We start from the raw sequence: 8,892 nt of genomic DNA on the forward strand, positions 1-8,892 counted from the left end.
AAATAAGGAGTGGCTCATCACATGCCAGTGCTTTGTTATTTACATAGACTATTGACACTCTGTGAGAAGAGGACTTATACAAAATAAAAGGTCATATGAGGATGTTTATTTGCTGATAATTTGTGGCTTACCTTTCTGTGTACCCCAAAAATACATTGTCTGGTTACTCCCAGCTATTCCATAATTTGCAACTTAAGTGATTGAAGGTATTGTGTGGTCATTTGTAGTAAATAAAAGGGGAAATTACAAATCAGTGTAGAAGATCACAAATAATTACAAACACATGGGCGGAGCAACGTTTTCTGTGCAACAAAACCACAACAAAAGTTGCATCCCAAACCTATTGGTAAATACTTTCCCCATTTCCCACTGTATTGTAATTTCTCTAAATAAAATTTGTTTGTCCATGAACAATGATTAACTCGATTGGGTTAGAGCATTAATATGTGATCCAAAATTAGGAATGAGAATGTGTTCTCATATAAAGTTTAAGATGGAAAGAATATCTCACATATACTTGAGAAGAAAGATGCTTTGAATTCATGATAATGGAAAAAGTGAGAATTGGTGCTAGGTTTATGTGTGATCAAGTTTCCTTAGAACCCTATATCATAATTGAGTGGATGACAGGTCACTTCTCTTTGTTGGCCCTCACAGATTATGATTAAGTCATGATTGAATAGATGGTAGTTGCGCTCCTGTTCATAGCCCTTATACTTTGGAAATTGTTTTCTGCTTTACTTTTTTGTTATTAATATATCACGAGGGTTGACAAATAGGCTGCTGTAGAAATGCGGAGAAAAAAGGTTTTCATATTTACCTTCACATGATCAATTTCAGATTGTGAGGCTGTGTTCATCATTTTCAATCTGCATTTCCCCACCCTCAGTTAATACTTCTTCCTGCTAGCCATTTTTGTATTATCACTGTAGTTATGAGCTCAAGTTATGGCATGATTCCTATCTACAATTGTTCAGTGCCACAAAACTTGGCTGTCTTACTGGCCATTCTTTAAAATTAATGTTGCAGGAATGAATGAATTTCAGTGTGACGGAGGAGAATGATTGAATTCTGAGAAGGAATTAACCAGAGACAAGACATGAAGCCACAGTCAATATTTTGAAAAACAGCATATTTTCGCATATAGTATACATACTTACATATGCGTGTATGATTTTTATGTGAAACATAGTAATTATTACTCTTGTTTTTTAGTAAGACCTTCATTGTCGCTCAAGCAAGGTTGCTACTAAACTATCTGAACAACTCTTTTCATGGTATTATTACTTTTATTATTATGAACTTTTAAACAACCCCCCCCCCCCCCCCCCACCAAAAAAAAAAAAGACTAGTGTATTTTACCAAACTGATAACTAAATCTCTATCTTAGCAATCTAGTATGTCACGGTGGACAAATCTTTATTTATTTATTTTTTTGAGTATGTTAGTCATAAGTTTTATATCAAAAAATAGATATTACAGCGACTCATTATATGCCCAGAGGCAACACACCCTTTAAGGAGGGAAAAAACGTGCCTAGCTTCTACAAAAAAATCTAACAAGTAGATTAACATACAAGGACAATCCAAAAGCTAGGCCAAGCAACAATCAATGGACACGCTTACGATTTCATAGGAGTCTTACAACTTGATTTCTTAGACTTGATAGAAAGGCTAACCTCTTGAGCAAGTTTAAGATTAGCGATTCTCTCAAGAAGCTTTTTCTTGTTTTCCATAGTGGACAAATCTACCTCCAATAGTTGCGTTTTTGTAGTTCATGTTCTCAACTTCAGGATGCTAGGGGATTCCCCCACCCCTTTTGGATAGTGAAGGCACATGGCTCAAATTTCAGCCTTTTAAGTTTAGGGAGTGTGTTAAGGTTACCTGGGATGTCCCTATCAGAACCTTTTTAGCTCTCAATTGTTAAGACACTATAACTAACATTCTCGCTTTGCAATGACATGTTTTCTAACTCTTTCAATCAAGCATGTTGGTTTCCAAAGTTCAGAAGAAAAACCTCACAAAATGAAAGAAGAAGAAATTTCCTACTCTCCACCCCCACCCCCTAGATGTATACTGTCATTTGAGCCAAAACCTTGTGTCTCACCCTTGCTTAACCATCAGTCTTTATTTTAGCCTTTCCCACAAGTTGTTCCTTTGGTCCAAAGACATCAAGACTGGCTGTGCACCGGTTGCCTTCTATGTAAGCACTCTTATCCCCAAGAATAAAAATTATATAAGCTGACAAAACACAACATTTATTATTGTTTCTTCTCTTTTTAATGTATTGTGTCTATTAAAATTTCTCATACCAGCTAAGACTGTTCGTTTCTCCAGGGCATATAAGTTGACTAACTCCCTGTGTATTTGTTAAAATTCACCTACTCTCCACCTACTTCACCCACTTAAACCTACTCCACTAAACCTAACCCACTACACCACTACCACCTCACCTACTCCACTAAACCTAACCCACTACACCACTACCACCTCCACTTCACCTACTCCTTACCTACTACACACTCACTCTCTTCTATATATAAGAATCATGAATCATTGTAATATATATCAATATATCAATCAATAATAATACATACAATTTATTCTCTCTCTTTCTCTATACATTATTTCTTACATGGTATCAGAGCTGGTTTAAAACCTAGTATTTTCGCTTCCCTGGCGGGCGGCAACCTCACCTTAGCCGCCCGCCGGACCTCAACCTATTCCGCTGATAAAATCAACAAAGATTTGTGCAACTGTAGTCATGTGTGAGGCTGATGGAGAAGAATTCTTCACCTCATATGACGAGACAGTCTGGAACTGGAAACACTGCAACATTCTGCTCTGGAATTCTGCAGCAGCTAGATTATAGCTTGGTTGAGTGCCAAGCTTTGGTTCTTCCACTCACTCTTGAACTTGCCCAGCAAAGTGTGAAGGTTCATGCTTGTGTTGGAGGGACTAGTGTGCGCGAAGATCAGCGCATTCTCTCCAGTGGGGTTCATGTTGTTGTTGGTACTCCTGGTCGTGTGTTTGACATGTTGCGGAGACAATCACTTCGCCCTGTTTACATCAAAATGTTTGTCTTGGATGAAGCTGATGAAATGCTGTCACGAGGTTTTTAAAAATCAGATCTATGATATTTTCTAGTTGCTGCCACCCAAAATCCAGGTTGGGGTGTTCTCTGCCACAATGCCACCAGAGACTCTTGAAATCACCAGGAAATTCATGAATAAGCCTGGAAAGAGAAAAAGCTCATGCTAGGATTTGCGAAGTGATTCGCTGCAGGAATTTTGGCTTTGGATGAAACCCTTACCATACTCCACTCATTCTCTCCAACTGTTCTAACTTTTTATTTTTATTATTATATCAAATAATCAATGCACTCATGTTCCCCACTAACAGTGTCCACTTTTGACCCAAACCATTTTCAATCCATCATTTCTCCTTCACCTTTTACACCCCACTCACCGACTCTCTCTCCACTTTATCACATGGGTTTGTCCCTCTCTCTCCTCCATTTGATTTCAAAAATCACTTATTTTTATTTATTTTTTCCAAGTCACTTTTCCTCTTTTTTAAATACCCCACTTTATTTTGAAACAATCGCACTGATGTTTTTCATATAATCCATCTATAAATATTTTTTATCTATTTTCTTTCTCCCTTGTTTTCTTTCATTTTATTTTTATTTTTTCAACAAAACACTCCCAAAACAAAAAAAAAAAAAAAAAAAAAAACAACATTTTACAAACTTGTCATTTCTTCATGCCGGGGATCAACCCCGATCAGCATTTTACACCATAAAAAAAAAATAAAAATAAAAAAACACAAAACAAAACAAAACACAACCAACACAAATCGGAACAGTGGGATTTTTCTTCTCGCCTATTCCGCCGGTCTTTTCTTCTTGCCACCGTCTTAGGCGGCCCTTGCCGGTGTTGCCTCCGTGTTTCCCACTCCACTGGGCATGATCACTACTCCCTGCTCCTCCACTGCAGCATATGGTGGACCTCCAAATCGGAACATCACGGTGGCCTTCCGCTTCAGCTCCTTGTTTTCTGTCTTTAGCACACTTATCTCTGCTCGCGCATCCTTATACATGCGTTGGAGCAGAGCTAGCTGGGAGTTTAACTGTTGCACCTCATTTGTCCTGCTCTGCAGCCGGTGCGACAAGTTTGTGACCGCAGTCATGGTTTCCACACATAACTTCAGTGTATACTGATTGGCCTCCACATCCGACTGCACTGCCATTCTTTGCTCCACAGACCACATAGGAAAGTTCAACGGAGCAAACTCCGGGGCGCTTGGTTGAGGTTCCAGTGCCACCGCACCAGTTATCTCTCTTGTTGACTCGTTGAGGTCGGGAAAGAGAGTGAGCAGACCACGGGAAGATGAGGCCATGTTCTGGGTAGCTGAACGGGAAGAAGAGGCCATGTTTTTTGGGTTGCTGAGTGTTTCCGAGAAGGGTTGGATATAGAGTATTTACAGATTGTTTCAGAATGACCAGTTCAGAGGTTTCAGTCTGGTTTGGTTTCCTCCGCCTCTGCATTGGTTTATATTGACACTGACGACGCGGCCGACACGCCGCTCTGTCGCTCACGTGCCTCGCCGCGTCTCCGGCTCACCTTTTGATGGCTCGACGCTTTCTGTCGGGCACGACTTTTGATGAAGTGGGCGCGCCTTTTGAGGGCGCAACTTTTGATGGCACGTCTTTTTATAGATTGGGCACGCCTTTTGATGGCACGCCTTTTTGAAAGATTGGGCACACCTTTTGAGGGTGCGACTTTTTAAGGGTCCGACAAGACTCTGTAAACTGTCCCGACATTGATTCCGGTTAGCTCCTTCATGGGTCCGACAAGACTCTGTAAACTGTCCCGACATTGATTCCGGTTAGTTTCTACAAGGGTCCGACAAGACTCTGTAAACTGTCCCGACATTGATTCCGGTTAGTTTCTACAAGGGTCCAGCAAGACTCCGTAAACTGTCTTCTACAACGGTCCGACATGACCCCATAAACTGTCTTCTACATCGGTCCGACATGACCCCATAAACTGTCTTCTACATCGGTCTGACATGACCACACAGTGTCTGCTACAACGGTCCGACATGACCCCATAAACTGTCTTCTACATCGGTCTGACACCGCCATCCAGTGTCCTCTACACCGTTATGACACCACCATACAGTGTCCTCTACATAGTTATGACACCCACATACAGTGTCCTCTACAACGTTATGACACCACCATCCAGTGTCTCCACCAACGGTCTGACACGACCATACAGTGTCTCCTATCTTTTTTTATTTTTATGTATTTTCTTGTTTTGTTACTCTCTCCAAACTCAAGTTGGTTAGTTCCTATCCCCCTTGAGTTTGCGGGGGGCTGTTAAAATTCACCTACTCTCCACCTACTTCACCCACTTAAACCTACTCCACTAAACCTAACCCACTACACCACTACCACCTCACCTACTCCACTAAACCTAACCCACTACACCACTACCACCTCCACTTCACCTACTCCTTACCTACTACACACTCACTCTCTTCTATATATAAGAATCATGAATCATTGTAATATATATCAATATATCAATCAATAATAATACATACAATTTATTCTCTCTCTTTCTCTATACATTATTTCTTACAGTATTGTATGAAAAGCTTCCTAGTCAAATTGTTTTCTTTTTTATATCATTTTCTACTCTCAAATGTGTTTGTACTTACCATTGGTTGGTTTGTGGATTTATTTCTTGTAGCATTTCTTGTATGGAATTTCAATGCTACATCCACAAACTTACATCAGTGAGGGAAGTCAACCATGGTTGGTATATTAATCCTAAACCTAAGTAGTAGATAAACAAAGCGTACTGAAGACTTACTCAAGTGAAGCTCTGAAACCTAACAGGTGATAAAACCTTTATCATCCAAATGTTAAGTTCGAACTCCTATGATATGTTAAAAGGTTTTTATGAGTTTGGTAGTTGGTTTGGCTGATCTGTTAAATCATGTGAAGTAGAACTAGTCCAAAATGGCATGCTGGTTCGTTAAAAAGATTCGTTTGCAACTTTTAGATGTCTGTTTGACTTGGTTCATAGCTTCACATAATTTTATGAAAAAAAGCGAGTCTGGAATTGTTATTGATCTTACGAGTCAGCATTAGAGGCTCTGATCATACCCATCTCACATATATTACATAAGCTTTGTCTGGCTTTGATTTGCAGGCACTGTTTCATTCCATTGTATAGAAGTGGCACCCTCATCGAGAGACGTAACTATGTGGTCTCCTAAATCTGGCTGGATCTTTATCCGGAAAAATTACAAAAAGAAATCTTATGAAAGGTTTGATTTTATTGTTTGTAAGGCTGGTGATGATTTTTGGATGCTGTCCACTTTAGGCAAGGAGGGCACTAGGTTGTGCTAAATGAGTGTGTATGGGTATGATTGACTGAAATTTGTTTACAAATTCATGCAAACGAGAAACATTCATAAAATTTTTGTTGCGCCTTTATTTCCCCTGATGAAGTTTTATGAAATGGTATCAGTGGATCCAAGAAATTAGAGCTGAGATTTCTTCTGAGTTGGGGTTTATTGAATGCTGCTTTGCTGAGGAAACAAACCTCTGCTGGGCTACTTGCACAGCGGTTAAGGGAGTGAATTATTGGATGAGCCGTAAACTCAGGGCATTTTGTGTTCAACTCATTGGTGTCTCCCAGACTGAACTGATACATGTATTGTAAATATGTGAGATTTACGCTACAGGAATGGGCTGAAGGCTACAACTTGGACCCTTCCCTCTCCTAAAGTGCCTCTAATTTTAGATGAAGATGTGATTTAATTCCAAGATTTTAATATTACAACAAGATTTAATTAAGGTTGTTAGCATTTGATGTTCATTTCATGTACTACTATTTTACAATTGAGCAAAATTTCCTGTCGTAGTGATTAGTGAGAGAAGGGATAGATCACTTTGTGGGATCCACCTCTTCACTCGGACTGAACCATTTAGTGATCGGAGAAAAGTCGAATTTTTTTTTTTAATGTACTCAGCATACTATAAGGAGTAAAAAGAAAAATATAAACAAAGAAAAGCAATGGGCTTAAATGTCTAGTTCTTATTCGTAGCATTTAGACTTCTTAGCATTGGTCCAAATTAAACCTGCTTTACCAAACTATGAATTGAAAATATTTATGCCAGAGATCAGATGTGATGCCCACTAAAGCAATGGTAGTGTGGGGGAATCTCAACAAAAGTGGAAGGTGGCCTCTAAAGAACAGAAAAAATAAAACAGAATGTAAAGATTTTCTTAAGGTCCTCAAAAGCCTTTCAGAAACTCCTGGAGGAAAATATCCACTTGCTTGTGAATATCTATTTATGCATTAATTGTGAAATTTCCAATCATTTCCATACCACAATGGCAGATGAGATCATTTATCCCACTGTACTACTTTTTGTTTTATATTTTTTAATTATTGATTTTGGTAACATGATAATATGAGATTTATGAAGTAGAGGATGAGACACAAAGTGAGCTGGATGATCCGTGTTCTGTCACAATATGCCATTTCAAAACAAAAGAACAATGTTTGGGAACTCTAATAATATAGCTATAAAGGAGCTGTAATGGTGTGGGCCTCACGGTGATAGTGATATTTGTGTCTTGGTTGTTATTTATTTATTTATCTTATTTATTTTTTCATTACTAAGTGTATAGAGCTTTTTTTTTTTAAGGAGATATATCACTACTAAAAACAAAATCACTAATAGCCCTAACCACAATGATTTTATTGGTGGCTCACTACAAAAAAATTAAAATTTTGGGGACCAAAATTTAGGGATAAAATTATTTTTTAGGGACCAAATATTTTTGTTGCAAAAAATGTTGTTATTTTATATTTTTAGTAACAAAAATTGAATATTAGTGATGAATTATTATCTATTTGGGATCAAATTTTTTGTCTCAAAAAATAAATCATTTTGAGACCAAATTATTTTGTCCCTAAAAGTCTATTTATTAGTGACATTTTCAAAATTTTGTTGCTAAATTTTTTTTTTAACTTTTCGGAACGACCTTTTAGCGACTATCCTTATCATGATGAAATTAGTTTCTAAATGTCTTTTGCAACAAAATTAACTTTTAAATATCAAAATATTTGATCTTTAAAATTTTTATATGTTGTAGTGACTGCAGCGATTGCACCTCGAAAAAAATGATGAAACTGAGCTCAATCAATAAGTTATTTCAAGCTGGGTTGCATGATGATTTTGCAAACTAACAAGGGTTATGAGAATGCATATGAACAAATTACTTTAAACAAATTAAAGGTTTGAAAGCAAGGTTATGAGACCTGTAAGTATCTTTTCTATTGTTTTTTCTTCTACTTTTGTGGTTAGGCTTGATATTTAGAGTAAAGTTGTATTAGTTAGCATATGGACCACAAACCAAGTTCCCCAAACAGTGATTTCCCAAGGAGAAAGTACAATTTGGTTTAAGATGATTCGCAGATTGGGTAGCGACCTTTCCCGATTAGCGATAATCTTGGAACATTCATCAAGATAATGTCACTGTAAAATTATGGATGGATATATTCCTTAACAATATATATTGCAGTGAGGAAGTTGGGAACATATGAACACTTATCTGTATACATTTTTCCCACAAAATATAATTCCATAATTCCACTTTCATTCTTCTCAATGGTCAAACTTTTCTTACCTAAATCATGTAGTTGGAATTTTTTTGATCTGTTTTTTATGTGAAACATGTAACACTTTCAAAATAAAGTATAAAACAACCATTCATATAATCCGTGAACATAGAAGAAATACTCCCTCAGTCTCAAAATATTAGTCCCTTATTCCGTTTTTTATTGTCCCAAAATATTAGTC

General features: G+C 37.6%; 1 protein-coding gene across 3 annotated transcripts in view; it reads left to right on the plus strand.

Moving 5' to 3' along the window:
• LOC114306824 (heat stress transcription factor A-7a) overlaps nt 1-6,876 on the plus strand; it is a 38,748-nt gene extending 31,872 nt beyond the window's left edge. For all 3 annotated transcript variants that reach the window (XR_014350750.1, XR_014350752.1, XR_014350759.1), the window contains one exon: nt 6,227-6,876. The gene's annotated coding sequence lies outside the window, so the exon portion shown is untranslated. The remainder of the gene's footprint in view (nt 1-6,226) is intronic.
• Nucleotides 6,877-8,892: the final 2,016 nt, after the last annotated feature.

This window comes from Camellia sinensis, chromosome 14, assembly GCF_055761805.1.
Source record: "Camellia sinensis isolate YWXY chromosome 14, ASM5576180v1, whole genome shotgun sequence".
NCBI lineage: Eukaryota > Viridiplantae > Streptophyta > Magnoliopsida > Ericales > Theaceae > Camellia > Camellia sinensis.